This window comes from Aethalodelphis obliquidens, unplaced genomic scaffold, assembly GCF_003676395.1.
Source record: "Aethalodelphis obliquidens isolate GAN/ISIS:26980383/991018 unplaced genomic scaffold, ASM367639v1 scaffold11, whole genome shotgun sequence".
NCBI classification, from domain to species: Eukaryota; Metazoa; Chordata; class Mammalia; order Artiodactyla; family Delphinidae; genus Aethalodelphis; species Aethalodelphis obliquidens.
In genome coordinates this window covers 381,272-404,335 of record NW_020837955.1, presented here as the reverse complement: position 1 = coordinate 404,335, position 23,064 = coordinate 381,272, and the positions used below count along the sequence as shown (strand labels likewise).

General features: G+C 37.7%; 1 protein-coding gene across 12 annotated transcripts in view; it reads right to left on the bottom strand.

Annotated features, from left to right (window-relative positions):
• Positions 1-23,064, bottom strand: part of MARCHF8 (membrane associated ring-CH-type finger 8) — a 111,788-nt gene that overhangs the window by 85,667 nt on the left and 3,057 nt on the right. For 2 of the 12 annotated variants that reach the window (XM_027111825.1, XM_027111823.1), the window contains exon 2: positions 11,660-11,728. The exons of 8 other annotated variants lie outside the window; for them this stretch is intronic. The gene's annotated coding sequence lies outside the window, so the exon portion shown is untranslated. Of the gene's footprint in view, positions 1-239; positions 265-9,918; positions 10,014-11,659; positions 11,729-23,064 lie in introns of those variants that run through there. 2 more of the 12 variants (XM_027111827.1, XM_027111829.1) reach the window with 2 other exon arrangements.

The following is a 23,064-nucleotide window of genomic DNA, read 5'->3' as shown; positions in this document are numbered from 1 at the left end:
AAAATCCAAAACCCTGCCCTTAACCTTTTAAATGCATATCCCACAAAAGATGCTCACTTTTTTTATTGTAGTAAAAAACACGTAACAAAATTTATCAAATTAGCCATTTTTAGATGTACAGTTCAGTAGTGTTAAATATATTCACATTGTTGGGAAAAGATCTCCAGAGCGTTTTCAATTTGCAAAACTGAAACTCTATATCCATTAAACAAAAAATGCAGTAAATTCACCAAACTTACTGTAGTAATCATTTCACGATGTATGTAGGTCAATCATTTTGCTGTATACCTTAAACTTATACAGTGCTGTATGTCAATCATATCTCAATAAAACTGGAAGAAAAAAATAAGTCAATAGCAAATAAAAGATGCTTATTCTTAACACTTCCTACCCATTGCCTATTTTACCCTATATGTGTCTCTAGCTACCACAACAGCTTTTAAAGTATAATTCTTTTCACAATAAACTTTATGGATCACCAGCACAATAACAGCAGATTAAAAAAAAAAAGTCCTTAAAGGAAATGAGAGAGGTCAGAAGTATGACTATGAACAGAAGATCCATATGAGCCTCTGTGCAGAGGACAGGGCTGGAATGTGGCTTCACAGTCACTCTGAATGGGAGTGAGGGGCCAGAAGAGGCAGGCCCACAGCTAAAGGAGGTCAAATGAGGCAGCACCAACTACGGAAGCAGTAGTCCTTTTGTGGCTGCAGTCATTAGGGGCTTACCACTCCTCTGGCCGCCCCATAATAATGATCGCAAGACCGCTGGTAAGTACACAGTGCCAATCTAACAGATGCCTTAGATCAGGTAGTTAGGAAAGCACGGTGCCAAGCCTCATTCCACAGACTTTTAGTTAAATATGCCAATTCAGGCCTACAAAATAATAATAATAATAATGATTTAGCAATAAATCTAGTAAGAATAACCATAGTATACGTGTTTAACAAATAAGAGAAAGTATCACTGATACTTTTCTGCCTGTTACTATAGTTTCAATTAACTTTGGTGGTTTTATTTTAGAAAGATGAACCCTGAGTAAATCACTACTTTGAAAATCACTCACATACAACATTATTCTTCCTAAGCATGACTCCCAGCTGAGCCTGCACTGGGACCACTCCAGGAAAGAAAGATAAGAGAGATTTTGCACATGACTGGGGTTACGGGCAGGGTCAGTCCTGCTAAAGGCCAGTTTACAAAAAAGTCTGGGAACTCTCAAAAAGGTGGGGGGACAGGGGGAAGGGCACGATTCATTCTAAAGCAACAGCCTGAGTTTAATCCAAAGAAAGCCATAGAGCATGAGAACACAATGTGGCTTGGAGAACATGGTATCTGTCATTCACACTACACTGCATATAACAAGGGAGTTGTAAATAGAGTTAAAGACACTTCTCAAAAAGACTCTGTAGCACAATGAAAGTTCAAGGATTTGGAAGCACAGGAAGCCAGCTGTTAGTCACAAAACTGAGAGTGGCATGGGTGATAATGACACTGTAGAACTCCTGCAAAAGGCTGAGGAATTGACAACATTGGATAGCTCCAGAAGGACTGAGGAGTGAAGGTAAAGTTAGAACCAGGAGGATAACAGATAAGCCAATCAAGAAATTACTAGAACCCCTTTCCCCTCACAAGGCCAGGTGAATAAAATGTGCCTGTAATGAGTACTTAAGTACTGGTACTCTGAAAAGTGGATAATGTTATCCAGGACAAAAGTGCACCCTATTTCCTGGCAGAATTCATATTCAAATGGCCTCATGAGGAAACCATCTTCAACTGAGGTCCTGTGGACTCTCACAGATTAAGTCTGAAAAAAAAAAACAAAGCTCAGATCAAAATTTACCATATACACGAAGAAACATATCTCTAAGAGTGACAATCAGCAGAAATAACCAATAACAGAAACAGTATTTGAAGAGATAAGAGCTGAGAATTTTCAAAAATGGACAAAAAATTTGGATCAAGATTCAAGAAACACAATGTATACCAACTAGTATAAACAAAAAGAACTGAACACCTAGACACATTGTAGTAAACTGCAAAATAAAGCCAAAGAAAAGATTTCAAAACAGCCAAAGAGAAAAAGAACAGATTACAATTAGATTTGACTAGAGAATTCTCACCAGTAACAACAAAAGCCAGAAGACAGTAGAATATTATCTTCAAAATACAGAGAAAATGTAGCTGTCATCTAGTATTGTATGTCCAGCAAAACTATACTTTAAGAATGAAGATGAAATAAAGAATAAAAAGTAGCAGAGAGAGTTTATTGCCAGCATTCTTTCAATAAAGACACTCTGAAAAATTATGTCACAGAAAAGTAAAAAAATCTCAAAAATGAGATCCGAGATGACAGAAGAAATGATATACAAGTACTGGTAAACATGGAAGTAAATAAATGTAAACAAACAATTTTCATGCTAAAAATAATATTAGCTTGCAATTCGTGGGTTTAAACAAGAAAAAAATTGAAATCTGGGGGCTTCCCTGGTGGCGCAGTGGTTGAGAGTCCGCCTGCCGATGCAGGGGACACGGGTTCGTGCCCCGGTCAGGGAGGATCCCACATGCCGCGGAGCGGCTGGGTCCGTGAGCCATGGCTGCTGAGCCTGCGCGTCTGGAGCCTGTGCTCCGCAATGGGAGAGGCCACACAGTGAGAGGCCCGCATACCGCAAAAAAAAAAAAAAAAAAGAAAAATTGAAATCTGAAAAACCAAAATGTTTAAGTGAGGGAGGAGTGGTCACTAGAGTTAAAATATTTTTAAGTATTTGTATTTCTTGGAGGGCAATTAAGATATTGATAACTTTCAGTTTTGTTAACTTAAAAGTCTATGGTATATGACCCAGCAATCCCATTACTGGGCATATACCCAGAGAAAACCATAATTCAAAAAGACACATGCACCCCAATATTCACTGTAGCACTATTTACAATAGCCAGGTCATGGAAGCAACCTAAATGTCCATCGACAGACGAATGGATAAAGAAGATGTGGTACATATATACAACGGAATATTACTCAGCCATAAAAAGGAACAAAATTGGATCATTTGTAGAGACGTGGATGGACCTAGAGACTGTCATACAGAGTGAAGAAAGTCAGAAAGAGAAAAACAAATATCGTATATTAATTCATATATGTGGAATCTAGAAAAATGGTACAGATGAACCAGTTTGCAAGGCAGAAACAGAGACACAGATGTAGAGAACAAATGTATGGACACCAAGGGGGGAAGTGGGGGTTGGGGAGTGGGGTGGGGGGGTGGGATGAATTGGGAGATTGGGATTGACATCTATACACTAATATGTATAAAATAGATAACTAATAAGAACCTGCTGTATAAAAAAAACTCACTAAAATTAAAAAAATAATAATTAAAAAAGAAGTCTATGGTAGTATTTCAAGAATAAACCATGAAAAAACTCCCAAATTAATACAGAGGAAATGCATCATAAGAAAAAAATAACTGCAAAAACCTTATTTTCTTTAAAGGAGAACAAACAAGAAAAGAGAAAAAAGGGGCACAGAAAAGTACAAACAGAAAATACAAAGAAAATGAACAGGCATCACTGCAAATACATCAATAATCATAATATACATAAATTAATTAAAATTGCCAAGTAAAAGACAGATTATAAGATTATTTTATAAAATATAAACAGCTCCAGTTATATACTGCTTAAGACATATGCAATGAATAATAACACAAAAAGTTGAAAATGAAAGGATTAAAAATATTAAGTATTAATCAAAAGAAAACAGGAATAGCTCTAATAATAATAAATAGGCCCATTTCATCTGTTACCCACTGTGAGACAAAGTTGAGAAAACATGGTCTTAATGAATGGAAATCTCAACTGAGGAATGAAAATTATGAAACAGAACTAAACAGAAATCCTAGAACTGAAAAGAATGAAAACTTAATGGATGATCTTAATAGTAGATTGGAGATGATGAAAGAGTTAGAGAACTGGAAAACAGACCAATATAAATTATCCAGGCTGAAAAACAGAGGAAAAAAAAGATTGTAGAAGAATGAACACACTCTCACAAACCTGTGAGATAATACCAAGCAGTGTAACATATATATAATTGGAGATATAGATGGGGAAGAGAGTGAAATTGGAGCAGAAAAAGTATTTGAAGGTACAATAGCCAAAAACCTCCCAAATCTGATGAAAAACACTGACTTATAAATCCAAGAAACTCAGTGAACCGTAAGTAGGATCAATATAAACAGAACTGCACCTGAGCATCATAAACTGCTGAAAACCAAAATTGAAGAGAGAAATCTTGAAAGCACCTAGAAATAATAACAATGACAACAATAACAGTAACAACAATATGAATGACCACTTTCTGTCAGAAAAAAGAAGCCAAAAAGCAATGAAATGACATCTATAATGCTGAAAGAATTCCATATGCAGCAAAAATATTCTCCAAAAATTAAGCAAAATAAAGATGTCCAGATAAACAAAAACTCAGGAAATTCATTCCCAGCAAATGACACCTGATAAAAACTAGAATCTACAAAAAGAAATGAAGGGTACCAGAGATGGAAAATATGCGGGTAAAAGAAGAACTATCATTTTCTCCTCAATTTCTTTAGAAGGTGCCGGCTGTTTAATGCAGGAAGTGTAACATTAGGGTACAATTGCCGGCTGTTTAATGCAGGAAGTGTAACATTAGGGTACAATGAAGGGTTATGTAAAATATATGAAAACAATAGCACAATGAACGTGATGGGAATGGAATTATATTGTTGCAAGGTGCTTCTTTTTTAAAAGAATCGGTAAAATATTAACTCTAAGAGTAGGAAAGACTGGAAATAAGTTAAGGATGCATGCTGCAATTGCAAATGCAACCACTAAAAAAAAGTTATTAAATGGAACACGATAAAAGTCAATAGAGTAATGGAATAAAAGAGTAACATAAAGAAAAAAAGAAAGATCTAAACCTAACTACAGCCAGTTCTCAATGTGCACAGTTATGTTCTATAAAGTTGCCACGAGCATGGAATTAGTGAATACAGAACCATTGCTCCTAGGGGAAATAAAAGGTTAGGTTCCTGGGAGCCTCTGGTCACAACACTTTAGTCAACCATCAATACATACCGTTGTTTTATGTTTGTTTCTGTTTAAAGACACCTTATTTAGCAAATATATTTTGTCCATCCATTAACACTGAACTCATGACCAACAGCACTTTAACTCCTGCCTGAAGGAGGTTTATCTAATAACATGCCTATTTTCTATGTAAGGCACATTACAGCCTTCTTTACTTAGGAACACTAGACAGCACCTCAGCACTATGCTTAGGGGTAGTTTTAAACAGTGATATAATACACAAAAAAGCACAAAAATGTGAAAAACATGGCACTGAATAGATCACAAAAAGGACACATGTTTACAGTATGAGAAATGAAACGAGAAGGCAGAGTTTGACTTTTCAACCTCAGTTGGGAGCCTGCATACTAGATGACTCAAAATCTCACTGTTCTGTGCATGTCCATGAATGACCTTAAGAGCATTGTGAGCACTGACATTAGGATCAGAATTAAGTTTTAGTGAGTAGGCAAATTTGCAGATATATAATCCATGAATAATGAGAATCAACTGTGTATCAGTAAGTATTCAATATATTACATATAAAAGGACTAAATATTCCAATTAAAAAGTAGAGCTTGTCAGAATGGGGAGAAAGAAAAACAAAAAACACAAAAACCAAGACCCAACCATACCCTACAAGAGATACACTTTGAATATAAAGACACAGGTCTAAAGTAAAGAGGATGGAAAAAGAGAAACACAACTTTCCACAACTGACACAAGTTGAAATTTAAAAAACCTGAATAGCCATATATCTATTAAACAAATTGAACTGGTTAGTATACCCTTCTGGGAAAAGAAAACTCAAAGCTCAGATGGTTTCACTGGTGAATTCTATCAAACAATAAGGAAGAGAACAATTCCCAGCTCATTTTAGATGCTCTGCATAAACCTATAAACAAAATCAAAAAAAATTACAAAAAACTACAAATCATGAACATAGTTCATGAACCCAGACGAAAACATCCTTGGCGAACTAACAGAAAAACTGGCAACTTAAAAAAGAGTAATATATCATGACCAAGTGGGGTTTATCCCAGGAATATAAAGTTGGATTAACATCTCAAAGTCAGTGTCATGTAACATAATAACAGATGCAACAAAAGCACTTGCCAAAAATCAACATCCATTCTGAGCCTAAAAAATAAAAACCCTCAGCACACTAGAAACAGAGAAATTTCCTCAATCATACAAATCTACAGCAAATAACATACTTAATAGTGAAATCTTGAGGCCCTCCCCACTTGATTGGCAGCAAGACAAGAATGCCCACTCTTACCACTCATATTCAACAACTGGACAGAAGGTCCTAGCCAGTGTAATATTGCAAGGAAAAGAAACATAAGGCCTAAAAATTGGAAAGGAAGGTATAAAACTGTTTCTTTTCACAGAGTACATAATTACTAACATAGAAATTTCTAGGAAATCTAAATTAGTCTAGCCAGATTAATCTAAGTCAATTTAGCAAGGCTGCAGGATGCAAGGTCATTTCACAAAATCCAAATGTATTTCTACATAATAGCAACAAAATGAAAAGTGAAATTTTAAAAATTTATCTTAATGTCAAAGAGAAGATTAATTATGAATAATCTTAATGAAAGACACGCATATCTCATATACTGAAACCTACAAAACACTGCTGAGAGAAATTAAATATCTAACTGCACAGAGACATACACCTTGTTTGTAATTTGGAAAATTCTCTACTATAAAGATGTTGATTCTGCCCAAATGAGAATTCTATTCATATTCCTACCAGATGTTTTTGCAGAAATTGGCCATTTGATTCTAAAATGTGTAGGAAAATGCGAAGGATCTAAAACAGCCAAAACAATTTTCAAAAAAAATAAGTTGAAGGACTTACACTTCAAGACTTACTATAAAGCCACAGTAATCATCAAAGTATGGTCCTGGCCTAAGGACAGACAAACATATCACAACAGAGAGTCCAGGAATAGACTCACACTTACATGGTCAACCGACTTTCAAAAGAGGCACCAAAGCAATTCAATGAGGAATGGAAATCCTTTTCAACAAATAGTGCTAGAGCAACTGGATATCCATGTAGAAAAAAAGATAAACTTTAACCCCTAATCTGACATCATGAACAAAAAATAATTTGAGATGGATCATAGATCTTTTTTTAAATTTTCTGATGCATTTATTTTGAAGAACAGTCTTCTGACTTCAAAACAGAAAAAGTTCCATGCTCTGACTTTTATTTTTAATATGTTATTTTTCCAAGCCAGTTTCAAAGCAGCAAATTTTCATGAGACAGTAAGCTTCAAAAGTTTAGTTCAGTACACACATCTATTTTTTCCTTCCAGTCTTATTGAGATATAATTGACATACAGCACTGTGTAAGTTTAAGGTGTACAACATAATGATTTGACTTACATACATCATAAAATGATGACCACAATAAGTTTAGTGAACATCCACCATCTCACACAGATAACAACATTAAAGAAATAGAAAAATATATTTTTCCCGTGTGATGAGAACTCTTAGGATTTACTCTCTTAACAACTTTCATATATAACACAGAGGAGTGTTAATTGTATTTATCATGTTGTACATCACATCCCTAGTACTTATTTATCTTATACATGAGTGTTTGTACCTTTTGACTATCTTCATCCAATTTCCCCCCGCCCCCGCCTCCAATAGCAACAAATCTCATCTCTTTTTCTATGAGTTTGTTTTCTATGAGTTTTTCTATGAGCTTGTTTTTGAAGTATAATTGACCTACAACCCTATGTTGGTTCCTGGTACCCAACATAGTGATTCAATATTTCTATACATTTCAAAATGATCACCATGATAAGTGTAGCTGTCATCTGTCACCACACAAAGATATTATATAATTATTGATTATATTCCCCACACTGTATATTTCATACCTGTGAGTCATTTATTTCGCAATTGAAAGTTTGTACCTCTTAATTTTAACCTAAAAGCCAAAACTATAAAACTCCTAGAAATAAACATAGGAGAATATCTTTACACCCTGTGTGTAAGCAAGATGCAAAAGCACATGACAAAATTCAACATAAGGAGGGACACCAGAATGTCTCCCCGTGGTGTTGGATTAACATTAGTAGTATCAATACAAAATCACAGTTTTTAAAATATATAAGTAAAAAATGCAGATATATCTGTACATGTGCATATGTGTCTTACATACACACACAAACATATCTTAGCTCTGTCCACAGAAAGGGAGTAGAAGTAATGACACGCTAGTTGTACCCAACATGCACCCAGATCTTGTTCCCCACTAACAGGAACAAGGCTCCCTGGAGAAAAGCTGATTTGAGGGCTGAGGCACATAAAATGAGCCCAGAGCACCTTGTTGCACCAGAAAGCAAAAAAATGTTCAAAGAATTATGGTGACATATAAAAAGGAGACAGAAGCCAGCTTGAAAGGATTCACACTGACTAAGTCTGGGACAATTATCAAAATAATTAGAGTAATGAATCATAGGCCACTAAATAAGAACAGATCTATGAATAATTCAAATAAATAATTAAATAAATAAACGGGTGTGGAGCTCTTCTTTACAGCAGAACACCAACTAATAAATACAGAAGGAAGTATGGAGTTGGAAAATCATCACTGGATGCTAAAACGTGTGGGTGAATATTCGATGAGGAACAGGATATTTATATAGTGTTAATAGTTATTAACTTCAAAGGGAAAATCTGTATCTTGGCAGTAGAGAAATCTGGCAAATATCAACTTCTCCAAGGGTCCAAAGTTATCACCAATACTGGAACAAACTAACGTCAGGTGGCTCTAAACTGTCTTGCACTGAGAACAATAAAAATCACTTTTGTGTTACTCCATCTACAATGTATAACCTGACTCTAACCATGCGGAAACTTCAGACAAATGTAAATTGAGGGACATTCTAGGAAAAAAAACCCAAAAAACTGGTCTACAGTCTTCAAAAATGTTAATATCAAGAATGACAAAGACAGGTTGAGGAACTATTCCAAATCAAAAGAGACTAAATAAACATGACAACCAAATTCAGCATGATTCTGGATTGGACACTGGACAGAGAAAACACAAGAGCAATAAAGGACATTATAGGGACAACTGTTGAAAATGCAATATGAACTGTGAGTTAGACAACAGTACTGTATTATTAAATTTTACTATGCTCATATAGCAGAATGCCCCAGGTCTTAGGGTATACACAACGTAGACTCAAATGAATCAGAAAAAAATGCATTTATATATGCATAGAGAGAGAGTGATAAAGCTAATGGGGTAAATTTATAACAATTGGTGAATCTTAGTAAAGGATATATGGTAACTCTTTGTACTCTTACACTCCTTCTCTAAATTTGAAATCATATCAAAATTAAAAGTCACACATAAAGCAAAAGACGTAATCATAAAATTGGAACAGTGTTTCGCCAAACACGACAGAAAAGGTCACTTCCTTCAACATATAAATAAATTTTATAAAGGAATCAGAAGAAAAGGAGTAACACCCCAAAAGATTAATGGGAAAACAACATGTACAGCCAATTCGCAAAAGAGGCTAATGTACTTTTAAAGGAAAAAGAAAAACAGTAAAAACAAAAAATAAACTTCATTAATAATTTAAACAGGCAAAGGAAGATAACAATGAGATGTCTTCCACCTGTTAAGTCAGTTATTTTCTTTTTTAAAACACTCAACATTGGCAAGAATGCCCTAAAATGGCCACTCAACACCCTGCTAGTGGGAATGTTAATTAGGAACTTTCAGCAATGCAGTTCACCAATATAAGCCAAGAGCTTTAAAAATATCCATACCACTTCACCCAGGTTCATGACACTGTCCTAAAGAAATCATCTGGGGCTTCCCTGGTGGCGCAGTGGTTGGGAGTCCGCCTGCCGATGCAGGGGACACGGGTTCGTGCTCCGGTCTGGGAAGATCCCACGTGCCGCGGAGCAGCTGGGCCCCTGAGCCATGGCCGCTGAGCCTGCACATCCGGAGCCTGTGCTCCGCAACGGGAGAGGCCACAACAGTGAGAGGCCCGTGTACCGCAAGGAAAAAAAAAAAAAAAAAAAGAAATCATCTGAACTGTGGATTCAAACGTATGCCCAAAGTTACTCATCAAAGGATATTTACAGTAGCAAAGTTCTTTAAAATAAGCTATATGTTAAGCAACAGGGAAATGGTTAAATAAATTGGGATATAACCATAACATGCAGTCCTTAAGAGTTGCTAAAAATCGAAAATGTCATGCAATGAATGTTAAGAGAATAAAACTTATAAAAATGGGCATTCAGGATGACCTTGATTAGATAAAAAACAATCAGTAAAGCCTAGAAAAAAGCACTAATAATGAAAATTGATTGTTTGAAAATGAATAAAACAAGGACTGTGAACACCTGTTCCAGTCTCGAGTTTATCTATGAGATCTCTCCTTGCCCACCCCTCACCACCTGCCCCCACCCAAGACAGAGCCACCATTCCTTACATGGTGGTATCACTTGCAATTACCTTGTCTCACTCCCTCAGCACTCTGAGCATTTCTTGAGGTCGTGGCACCATCCCCAGATGCACTCATTAAACACTTGATGCTTCATATTTACAAATTCCTCCACCTCATTTCGTACACGTAAAAAAATTATTGACTCTAGCTACTAAAGTCACCTCAAAAATGAAATCTAAATTGAATAAGGAAGTTCACCAAGATGCAGTTTCTCTTTTCTTTGCTTCTTTCAAATAAAAACATTGAGGAGAAAAGAGCTTTCTTTTGAAACTCCAGACTCCCAAGGCAGGCTTCAGACAACATGAAGACATCACATACCTGATTAGTGTTGTACGCTAGGACCACCGGTGTCATTGTCAGCTCAGTTTCATGTCAAAGAACATTTGTTTTTAAGTCTAATCATTAGCTGCCACCAAAAAACACACCCATCTGCATGTTGCAGTGCTCAGCCACTACCCAGGGCCACACCTGACTCCAGCCCTAGTCCCCACTGATTCCACCTTCCACTTGGCAACTTTCCACCTAATTACCTGAGCAGAGCACAATTAGGAGGAAGAGGCTGTGACCAAGGCTGGCAACATGGAGAAACCAGATGGGAGTAGGATGGCCACAACTGTGGCAGGGGGCTGGCTGAGAGGCATTCATAAGTCAGTGGTTTTCAACCAGGGTGATTTTGCCCCCCAGGGGACTTTTGGCAATGTCTTAGAGGTATTTCTCGTTGCCAGAACTGTCGGGAGGCTACTGGCATCTAGTGTGAAGAGGCCAAGAAAGCTGCTAAACATTCTAAACTGCACCAGACAGCTCCCACGACAAACTACCCACACACAAATGTCAGCAGCGCTGCAGACCAGGACACAGAGTGCGTAAAGGAGACCTGAGGTATTTTAGGAAATAAACACACACACACACACACACACACACACACACACACACACACACACACCCTCCTCAACCAGATGCTAAGGCAGGATGAGATAGTTGTTCCTTTGGACCAAAATTCTACCGCAGGAGCTGGGAACAAGAACATTATAATTTAATAAAAGTAATAAGAATACCTTTTTCTCCCCAACGGCTTGCTCTGCCACATATCATATATTTCTTCAAAGACTGCCTCACAGCAGAAACTGTAAGAAGATAATACTATCAAAATTGCCCAGACTGGTAAACATCTCCAGAGAAGTTGGCAATGCACCCACATAGTTGATGACAAATTTAGCTGCATATCTCAAGGACCTAAGAACCCAAACTCACAGTTCCCAGCTTAGCTTAAAAGAAAAGTGGCAAGCATTCAAATACCGTATGCTAACACATATATATGGAATCTAAAAATAAAAATGGTTCTGAAGATCCTAGGGGCAGGACAGGAATAAAGATGCAGACGTAGAGAATGGACTTGAGGACACGGGGAGGGGGAAGAGTAAGCTGGGACGAAGTGAGAGAGTGGCATGGACATATATACACTACCAAATGTAAAACAGATAGCTAGTGGGAAACAGCTGCATAGCACAGGGAGATCAGCTCTGTGCTTTGTGACCACCTAGAGGGGTGGGATAGGGAGGGTGGGAGGCAGACACAGGAGGAAGAGATGTGGGGATACATGTATATGTATAGCTGATTCACTGTGTTATACAGCAGAAACTAACACAACATTGTAAAGCAATTATACTCCAACAAAGACATTAAAAAAAATCAAAGGTCATTCAAAAAGAAGAAAGTAATAGTGCTCCTTTCCCCACATGAATCATCAAAAACCACGTAAGAGTTAAGAGAAGCAACATTTTCAAAACTGAGAACAAAATGTACTCAGTCTGCACTTCAACCAAAAACAAACTGCAAATAAAAAGGAATTTATTATATGAATTGTCATTATTATAATTCAGTTAAAGTTAGTGACCTCTGTGCCACATTACAATATGTTTTTTCTTGATTATTTTAACAACTTCATCATGTCATGATTTCTACCCATGGGAGGCCAGAAAGTTAGAGAAGTCATCCAGCACCATCCCTGGCTGAGAATTAAATAACCTCGACCTGACTCTATCATTTGTCAGTCTGACCTTGATTTTTGTCCTTTCAGTGTTAGGAAGCATCCAGCACTTAAGGTGGCCCATTTCGATGAGCCACCTTATCCTGTTCCTCATCGAACATTCACCCACACGTTTTAGCATCCAGTGATGATTTTCCAAGAGCGCCACCCTTCCATCCACAGGCATTAGTTTTGCCCTCGATTAGAATTGCGTGAAACAAACTTAATTATTCTCAATATATCAGCACTTAAAAGTTTCTGTAAAATTATCCTGCCCTCCCCACCCGAATCCTTTTTCTTCTCCTGGTTGTAAAATGTGTTCTCCTCATGAACTGTGTTATAACTAGCTCAATTATGATTCAGTGAGACAAAAAATGAATGGAAGAAAGAGAAGGAATCTTAGAGATCAACCAGTTCAAACTCAACCGTACTTTTATAAATGAGTAAAATAAGGCAGAAAGGGATGAAGCAAGGCTGCTTGGCAAAAGTCAAGCAGCTATTCAGGAAAGCTGGGGGTGGAACTCAGGTTTCCTAACTCTTAAGTCTAATCTCAAGTTGTATTAGATGCTGTTACTAATAGAATTGACATTTTTAAAGTTTTATGATAACATAGAAAAATATTTTTAGTTTTAATAAGTTAAAAGCAACTCACATCATCACAATCACTTTATGAAGTAGTGTAACTGTGATCATCCACACTTTATGGATGAAGAAACCCAGCCCAAGGTCATCATTAAGCACTGAAGCTGGCTCCAGAGCCATATCCTTAACTGCTATGCAATCTGGGTAAGCACTAGAACATTCCTAACACTATCACAACTGAATTAACAAACTTAAGACTTTCAGTGATTCTTTAAATTTTTAATGCTTTGATATAATCTAATATAAAGATATCTTTCCTGAGAACATATTTAAATTAATTTTTAACAAATCAAGTTAAATTTAAAGATTTACAGTATGTAGCCTCCTGGCATAAAATAAAAGGTCATTTAAACTTAAAAATTAGCTTAAGTATTAAGGTATCATCTTCTACATCAACTACCCTAAAGAAATTCACCAAGAAGCAAACTAATCTTTCTGGGAGCAACACAGAAGGAACTGATTATGGCTTGGAGCTTTTTGAGAAACCTTAGCCAAGCAAAGCTTCATGCTCTCAATTATTTCCAAAGGCTCTTCCACGTGATTGTGTGCCATGAACAATACAAGCACTGAGCAAATAACATATTCAATCTGCCTAATTCATACAAATGAAATAAAATATTAAGAAGTAATAAAGGTGTGGACTGAATACTTAGGTTTAGTTCCTCTTCCACCAAGACTCTATTAAAATGATAATAAAAGGATTTTTTAGAAAGAAGAAGCTTACACTTCTGGGAAGTTAATGTACTTTTCCCTATTTTTCCACTAAGGACAAGTAAAAACTCTGCACATTGTAAGTAAAGATAATACAAGACTCTGAAAGGCAGAAAGGAGGAGGCATACCAGCTAGGGACCTCAGGATTCAAGGAAAGACATGGTGTTCAATTTCCTGGGTTTTCTTTTTGCCTCATATAATCCAAACTTGGTGCTGAAGAATTGGTAAATCCAGAAACACCAAGAAGTGTAAACAAACAAACAAAAAAGCCCCAAGAAAAGCCTGCTCTTTCTAATAACCAAAGGAGTAGGAAAGGGTCAGCCTAGAAAGACAAAAAAAAAAAAAAAAAAAGTAGACAACAATCACCCTACTCCAGCCAAATACCACAGGAAAAAACCTGTGGCCACACCCCTACCCATGCCAGCAAAGACCAAGGGTAGACTAGACATCTTCTCTCACCAAGATGTAACAAAGCATCCCAACATCCCCATCAGGACGCTATCAAAGGAGGCTGAGTAGGTAGCTGGGACTTTCATCCCCACCACTGCTGTGTCATGGTTAAAAAAAAAAAAAAGTCTCGGGGCTTCCCTGGTGGTGCAGTGGTTGAGAGTCCGCCTGCTGATGCAGGGGACACGGATTCGTGCCTCGGTCCGGGAAGATCCCACATGCCACGGAGCGGCTGGGCCCGTGAGCCATGGCCGCTGAGCCTGCGCGTCCGGAGCCTGTGCTCCGCAACAGGAGAGGCCACAACAGTGAGAGGCCCGCGTAACGCAAAAAAAAAAAAAAAAAAAAGTCTCGGCAAAGGTATAAAGAAGAGCTAAAAGGAAATTTCAGAACTGAAAAATACAATTACCAAAATACAAAAACCAAGAGATGGGCTCACCAGAATGGTGGGGACAGAAAAAAACGGTGAACCAGAAGACAGACCAATAGAAACTACCCAATCTGAATGTCAAAGAGAAAAATAAACTGAAAAAGAAAAATGAACAGAGCCTCAGGCACCTGTGGGTCTATAACTAAAGATTTAACATTCATGTCATCGGAGAGAGCTGAGCTGAAAAAGTACTTGAAATAATGGCTGAAGATTCCCAAATTTGGCAAAAGATGTATTTACAGACTCAAGATTCTGAGCAAACCTCAAACACGATAAACTCAAAGAAATCCTCAGCAAGATATGGAACAGTCAAACTTCTGAAAACTAAAGAAAAACATATATATCTTGAAAGCAGTGAGAGAGAAATAACACCTTACCTACAGGGGAAACATCATTTAAATGGCAGCAAATATTTCATGAAAAATCAGGGAGGCCAGAAGGAAAGACACAACACCTTTCAAGGACTGAAAGAAAAGAACTGTCAACTCAGAACCTTATATACAAAAAAAAGAATGCTTCAAAAAGGAAGGGGAAATCAAGACATTTGAGACAAAAGTAAACTAAGAGACTGTGTACCAGTAGATGTACCCCCAAAGGGTGAAACGGCTACAGGAAGTTCTCTAAACAGAAAAAAGAATCCTTAAAATATTAGCAAACAGAATTCAGCAAATATAAAAGGAATTATAAACCATGACCAAGTGAGGCTTATTCCAAGGATATAAGATTATTTTCAATTTTTGAAAATTAATCGGGGGAGGGATAAATTGGGAGATTGGGACTGACATATACACACTATAATATATAAAATAAATAACTAATAAGGACCTACTGTATATCACAGGGAACTCTACTCAGTACTCTGTAATGACCTATATGGACAAAGAATCTAAAAAAGAGTGGATATATGTATATGTATAACTGACTCACTTTGCTGTACAGCAGAAAGTAACACAACATTGTAAATCAACTATACTCCAATAAAATTTTTTTTAAAAAAGGAAAGTAATCAATGTAATCTACTATGTTGAGACTAATGAATAAAATCATATGATTCCAATGAACAAAGAAAAAGCGTATGACAGAATTCAACACCCATTCACGATTTAAGAAAAGAAACTCTCAGAAAAATAGGAATAAAAAAGAACATCCTTAACTTGAAAAACAGCACCTACAAAAAAAAAACCCTACACCTAATATTATACTTAATGATAAGAAAACAATTGCTTTGCCCCTAAGACTGGGAAAAAGGCAACTCTTATTTACAACATAGTGCTGGAAGTTCTAGCCAATGCAGTAAGGCAAGAAAAGAAACAAAAGGCATGCAGCTTAGAAAGAAAGAAAACTGTACCTATTTTCAGATGACACAGAAAGTCCCAAGGAATCTACAAAAAATACTCGCAGAATAAGTGAATTCAGCAAAGTTGTAGTATACAAGATAAACATACAAAAATTAGTCATACTTCTAATACAAACAATGAAAACAAGGACACGGAAATTAAAAATACAACACCATTTACAATCATGAAAAAATACGGCATACTTAGGTGTAAATGTAACAAAGACCTTTTATGCTGAAAACTATAAAATGCTCATGAAAGAAATTAGAGAATAAACTAATAAATTAAGATGCATACCTGCATTCATGGACTGGAAGAGTCAACAAAGTAAAAATGTCTATTATTCCCTAATTAATACACAAGCTTAACAAGATTCTTGTCAAGGGCTTCCCTGGTGGCGCAGTGGTTGGGAGTCCGCCTGCCGATGCAGGGTACGCGGGTTCGTGCCCCGGTCCGGGAAGATCCCACATGCCACGGAGCGGCTGGGCCCGTGAGCCATGGCCGCTGAGCCTGCGCGTCCGGAGTACCACAAAAAAAAAAAAGTGTTTTAGCTTTTCTCTTCACATATGCATTTAAAAATAATCTTGTCTATGTCTACAAAAGTCTTTAAAAGATTTTGACAAGAACCTTTTTTTTTTTTTTTTTTTTTGCGGTACGCGGGCCTCTCACTGCCGTGGCCTCTCCCGTTGCGGAGCACAGGCTCCGGACGCACAGGCTCAGCGGCCATGGCTCACGGGCCCAGCCGCTCCGTGGCATGTGGGATCTTCCCGGACCGGGGCACGAACCCGCGTACCCTGCATCGGCAGGCGGACTCCCAACCACTGCGCCACCAGGGAAGCCCCTAAAACACTCGAAAGAGAAGAGAATGGGAAGAATCACTCTACTGATTTCAAGACTTATTATAGAGCTACTATCAAGACTGCGTGATACTGGCAGAGAGACACACATATAATTCAGTGGAAAAGAACAGAGAACCCATGAATAGACCCACACAAATATGCCAAAATGACTTTTAATTAAGCAATTCAGTGAAGGAAAGAGAACTTTTAAACAAATGGTGCCAGAGCAATAAGGGGAAAAGAATGAACCTCAAATAAAGTTTCAACACCTTACACAAAAATTAACTCAAAATAGTTCATGAACTTAAATGTATAACCTAAAAGCTTTTAGGGGAGAAAAAGCATTAAAAAAAAAAGCTTTAGGATTTAGAGTTAGACAGAGTTCTTAAACTTGACACCAAAGCCTTGATTCCCAATTGGAAAACTTTATAAATTGAACTTCATAAATATAAAAAACTTTTGTTCTTCAAAGGGTAAAAAGATCAGCCACAGAGTGGGAGAAAATATTTGCAAACCACATATCTGACAAAGGACTAGTATCTAAAATATATAAAGAACTCTTAGAAGTCAACAACAACAAAAATCCAATTAGTAAATGGGCAAAAGACATGAAGAGACTTTTGCTGAGAGAATATACAAGTGGCTAATAAACACATGAAAATATGTTCAACCTTACTAGCCATTAGGGAAATGCAAATTAAAATCACAATGAAGTTATCACTACATATCTACTAGAATGACTAAAATTAAAAATGGTGCCAACAGCAAAATGTGGGCAAGGATAAGGAGAAATTGAACCATCCTTTCCATATTGGTAGGAATGTAAAATGGTACTCTGGAAAACACTTGGGCAATTTCCTAAAACATATCATGTGAATATCATACAGCCCAGCAACTCCAGGAGTTTTATAACCAGAGAAATGAAGTAATATGGTTACAGGAAAACATGCACACAAATGTTTGTAATAGCTTTATTCAACTAGATGTCCTTCGGCAGGTAAGTGATTAAACAAATTATGGTACATTCATACCATAGAATACTATTCAGCAATGTAAAAGGAATAAAAAAAGAACTATTTGGACATGAAACAACAATGATGAATCTCCAGAGAATTATGCTCAGTGAGAAAAGCCAATCCAAAAAGATCACATAATGTATAATTCCATTTATATAATATCCTTGAAAAGACAAAATTATAGAAATGGGAGAACAGATTAGCGGTTGCCAGGGGTTAAGAAGGCAGTGGGAGCAGGGAGAAGTGGGGGTAGTTATAAAAGAACAACATGAGGGGGACTTCCCTGGTGGCGCAATGGTTAAGAATCCGCCTGCCAAAATGCAGGGGACATGGGTTTGAGCCCTGGCCCAGGAAGATCCCACATGCCGCGGAGCAACTAAGCCCGTGCGCCGCAACTACCGAGCCTGCACTCTGGAGCCCACGAGCCACAACTACTGAGCCCGCATGCCACAACTACTGAAGTCTAGAGCCCTTGCTCCGCAACAAGAGAAGCCACTGCAATGAGAAGCCCGTGCACCGTAACGAAGAGTAGCTCCCATTCGCCGCAACTAGAGAAAGCCCGCGCGCAGCAACAAAGACCCAACGCAGCCGAAAATTAATTAATTAATTATTTTAAAAAACAACATGAGGGAACCTTGTGGTGACAGACATATTCTGCATCTTAACTATAAAGATGTCAATATCCTAGTTGTGATATTGTACTAAAATTTTGCAAGCTGTTAACTTTGGAGAAAACTGTATAAAGGTTAAATGGGATCCCTCTACATTATTTCTTACAACTGCATATGAACCTACAGTTATCTCAAAATGAAAAATTAAATTTAAGAAAAAGGAAAAAAAAAGACATAAATCACAAGGCCACAAATGAGGAGAGACGGCACCCAAGCAGACAAAAAAGATTTCAACTGTTTTTTAAAGACAGAAAATATGGGAATACTAATTAATTTAGCAAAGTGGAGAAAGCCACAATAAAAAGTATGTGAAATAATAAATATACAAAATGAGCTAATTTGCCTATAGGATGCCAAAGAGCTCAGGTCTCAGGTTTTGAGTACTAGTAAAATACTAGCTAAAAATAGAAACTTCTACAAATAAAACAACTAGTTCCTTGGCCACCTCTCCAACAGAAACCGCTACCAGAAGTGGGATGCTATCATAACAAAACCCTCAACAAGTTGCATTTTTCTTAGTCACCACTCTGTACGCAATGAGGAATTTCATATCAGAGAAGGAAAAGATGATGATCCACCTTATGCAGTAGAAAAATGGTTACAAAACCTGTTGATGGCTGTAACTCAGAAGGCAAATCACACACATGATGACTTTAAAACTGTATGGGGAAAAACTGGAAAATGAAACTTTACAGTGTAGGCTGATTATTATTGGCTGTTTCTAGCAAAAATCAAAAATTTATTTGGTTATTGGTACTCTGAATTGACTGGAAGCAAATGGATTAAGAGTCTGCTAAGTTTCTGTAGGAAATGTATTGGCAGAAAAACAACAGGCCCAGATTTAGAATGTCTGTTCAAGACTTAAAAACAACCTCTGGGGGCTTCCCTGGTGGCGCAGTGGTTGAGAGTCCGCCTGCCGATGCAGGGGACACGGGTTCGTGCCCCGGTCCGGGAAGATCCCACATGCCGCGGAGTGGCTGGGCCCATGAGCCATGGCCGCTGAGCCTGCGCGTCCGGAGCCTGTGCAACGGGAGAGGCCACAACAGCGAGAGGCCCGTGTACCGCAAAAAAAAAAAAAAAAAAAAAGAACAACCTCTGGGAGTCCAACCTTCTACAAACAGGCAAACTGCATGATACCCAGGACAGCATGCTTCCAGCATCAATTCTGGACACAGGGTGTGAGCAAACAAAATAATGGAAAAAGAAGAACCTAAGGATGTTCCCTGGAGCCATGGAGAAAAAAGGATGTGAGTGTTTCTCCCAGGGAACAAAATCAGAGTCCAATCAAGAAACATCCTTCCCTTCCAGGGAAGGGAACCTTCCTTTATATCTGTCCATAAACATTAAAGAACTGCTACAGAAGAGTAAATACTGTGTGTCTATGCTTCACCTTCCAAATGCTACTGTTTACTAGTCATGTTGTGCCCTTATTATAATACTTTGGTGAGGAGAGTAATAAATAATGTGTTTTCTTAATTCATTTGAACAAGAAAGGCTTATCTGGACCTGATAAGATAGCCTGGCACCACTCAAAGATCCCATACAGGCATACCTCATTTTATTGTTCTTCATTTTACTGGGACTTAGCAGATATTGCATTTTTTACGAATTAAAGGTTTGTGGCAACCCTGCATTGAGCAAGTCTATCGGCGCCATTTTTCCAACAGCATTTGCTCACTCTGTGTCCTCTGTGTGTCTGTGTCACACTTTGGTAATTCTTAAAATAGTTCAAACTTTTTCACTATTCTTGTATTTTTATGGTGATCTGTGATCAGTGTAATCTCTGATGTTACTATTTTAATTGTTTTAGATGCCATGAACCATGCCCATGTGAGATGGCAAACTTAATCAATAAAAGTTGTGTATGTTCTGACTGCTCTACAAACCAGCTGTTCCTGTCTCTCTCCCTCTCTTCAAGCCCCCCTATTCCCTGAGACACACAATAGTGAAAGTAGTCCAGTTAATAATCCTCAAGAGAAGGGATGGTTTAAATGAAACAAAGAGTCCTCTCACTTTAAATCAAAAGCTAGAAATGATTAAGCTTAAGAAGGAAGGCATGTTGAAAGCCAAGACTGGCTGAAAACTAGGCCTCTTGCACCAGTTAGCCAAGTTATGAACGCAAAGGAAAAGTTCTTGAAGAATATTAAAAATGCCGCTCCAGTGAACACATGAATGATAAGTGAAATATCCTTATTGCTGATATGGAGAAAGTTTTAGTGGTCTAGATAGAAGATCAAACCAGTCACAACATTTTCTTAAGCCAAAGCCTAATCCAGAGGAAGGCCCTAACTCTCTTCAATTTGATAAAGGCTGAGAAAGATCAGGAAGCTGTAGAAGAAAAGTCTGAATCTAGCAGAGGCTGGTTCATGAGGTTTAAGGAAAGAAGATGTCTCCATAACATCAAAGTGCAAGAGGAAGCAGCAAGTGCTGATGTAGAAGCTGCAGCAAGTTACCCAAAAGATCTAGCTAAAATGATTAATGAGGTTGTTATACTAAACAACAGACTTTCTATGAAGATGAAACTGTGTTATATCGGAAGAAGATATCATCTAGGACTTTCATAGCTAGACAGAAGTCAATGCCTGGTTTCAAAACTTCAAAGGACAGGCTCACTCTCTTATTAGGGACTAATGCAGCTGGTGACTTTAAGTTGAAGCCAATGGTCATTTATGAAATTCCTAGGGTCCCTAAGAATTATGCTAAGTCTACTCTGCCTGCACTCTATAAATGGACCAACAAAGCCTGGGTGACAGCATATCTTTTCACAACATGTCACTAAATATTTTAAGCCCACTGTTGAGACCCAATGCCCAGAAAAGAAGATTCCTTTCAAAATATTACTGCTCACTGAAAATGCACTTGGTTACCCAAGAGCACTGAGTGAGATATACAATGAGATTATTGTATGGGTGTTTTCATGACCATTAACACATCCATTCTGCAGCTCATGGATCAAGGAGTAATTTTGACTTTCAAGTCTTATTATTTAAGAAATACATCTCAGAAGGCTGTAGCTGCCATAGATAGTGATTCCTCTGATACAGCTGGGTAAAACTGAAAACCTTCTGGAAAGGATCTCATCATTCTAGATATCACTAAGAACATTCATGATTCATGGGAAGAGTTCCAAATATCAAAATTAAGTGTAGTTTGGAAGTTGATTCCAACCTTATGGATGAGTTCTTAAGGGGTTCAAGACTTCAGTGGAAGAAGTAACTGCAGATGTGGTGGAAACAGCAAAAGAACAAGAATTAGAAGTAGAGCCTGAAGATGTGATTGAATTGCTGAAATCTCTTGATAAAACTTTAGTGGATGAGTTGCTTTTACAGATGAGCAAAGAAAGTGGTTTCTTGAGATGCAATCTACTCCTGATGAAGATGCTGTTGAAGACTGCTGAAATGACAACAAAGGATTTAAAATGTTACATACACTTAGTTGATGAAGCAGTGGCAAGGTTTGAGAGGCCTGACTCCAACTTTGAAAGAAGTTCTACTGTGCATGAAATTTATCAAACTGCACTGCATGCTACAGAGAAATGGCTCATGGAAGGAAGAATCAATCAATATGGCAAACTTCACTGCTGGCTTACTTTAAGAAATTCCAACAGCCACCCCAACCTTCACCCCACCCTGATCAGTTAGCAGCCATCAACATCAAGGCAAGACCCTCCATCAGGAAAAAGGTGAGGACTCACTGAGGGCTCAGATGATGATAAGCACATTTTAACGGTAGAGTATTTTTAAATTAAGGTATGTACATTGTCTTTTTTAGACATAGTGTTACTGCACACTTACCAGATTACAGTATAGCATAAACATAACTTTTATGTGCACTGGGAAACCAAAAAAAAGTTGTGACTTGCTTTATCTCAATATTTGCTTTATTGCGTTGGTCTAGAACTGAACCCGCAATATCTCCAAGGTATGCCTGTACTTTGAACTGAAGGCAATGCCTGGTTGTACAGGGGGTTAGCATGCCCTACATGTGGGAGGGAGAATGAAACAGTCTGGGGACCATAATGGCCAACTGAAGCAGAGTCAATGCTACTTATCCACTACACTGGTCCCTGTTCCTGGGCAAATTAGAAGAATACATTTTCCAGCCTCCTTTGCAATTATGTTAGAGGTAAGGTGACTAATTCCTTACCAATATAATATGGTGAGAGTAATGTTAGCCACTTCCAGGCCTGGCCTTTAAAACCATTCATTGAGATCCTCCAGCTCTTCCACTGCCATCTTGGAAGCCAGATGGCATAGCTACAGATGGAGGAGTTACATCCAACTTGTGTTAGACTTTTCATGACAAAAATATTTTGTTGTTGCTATTGTGCTGTTGCCATAGCA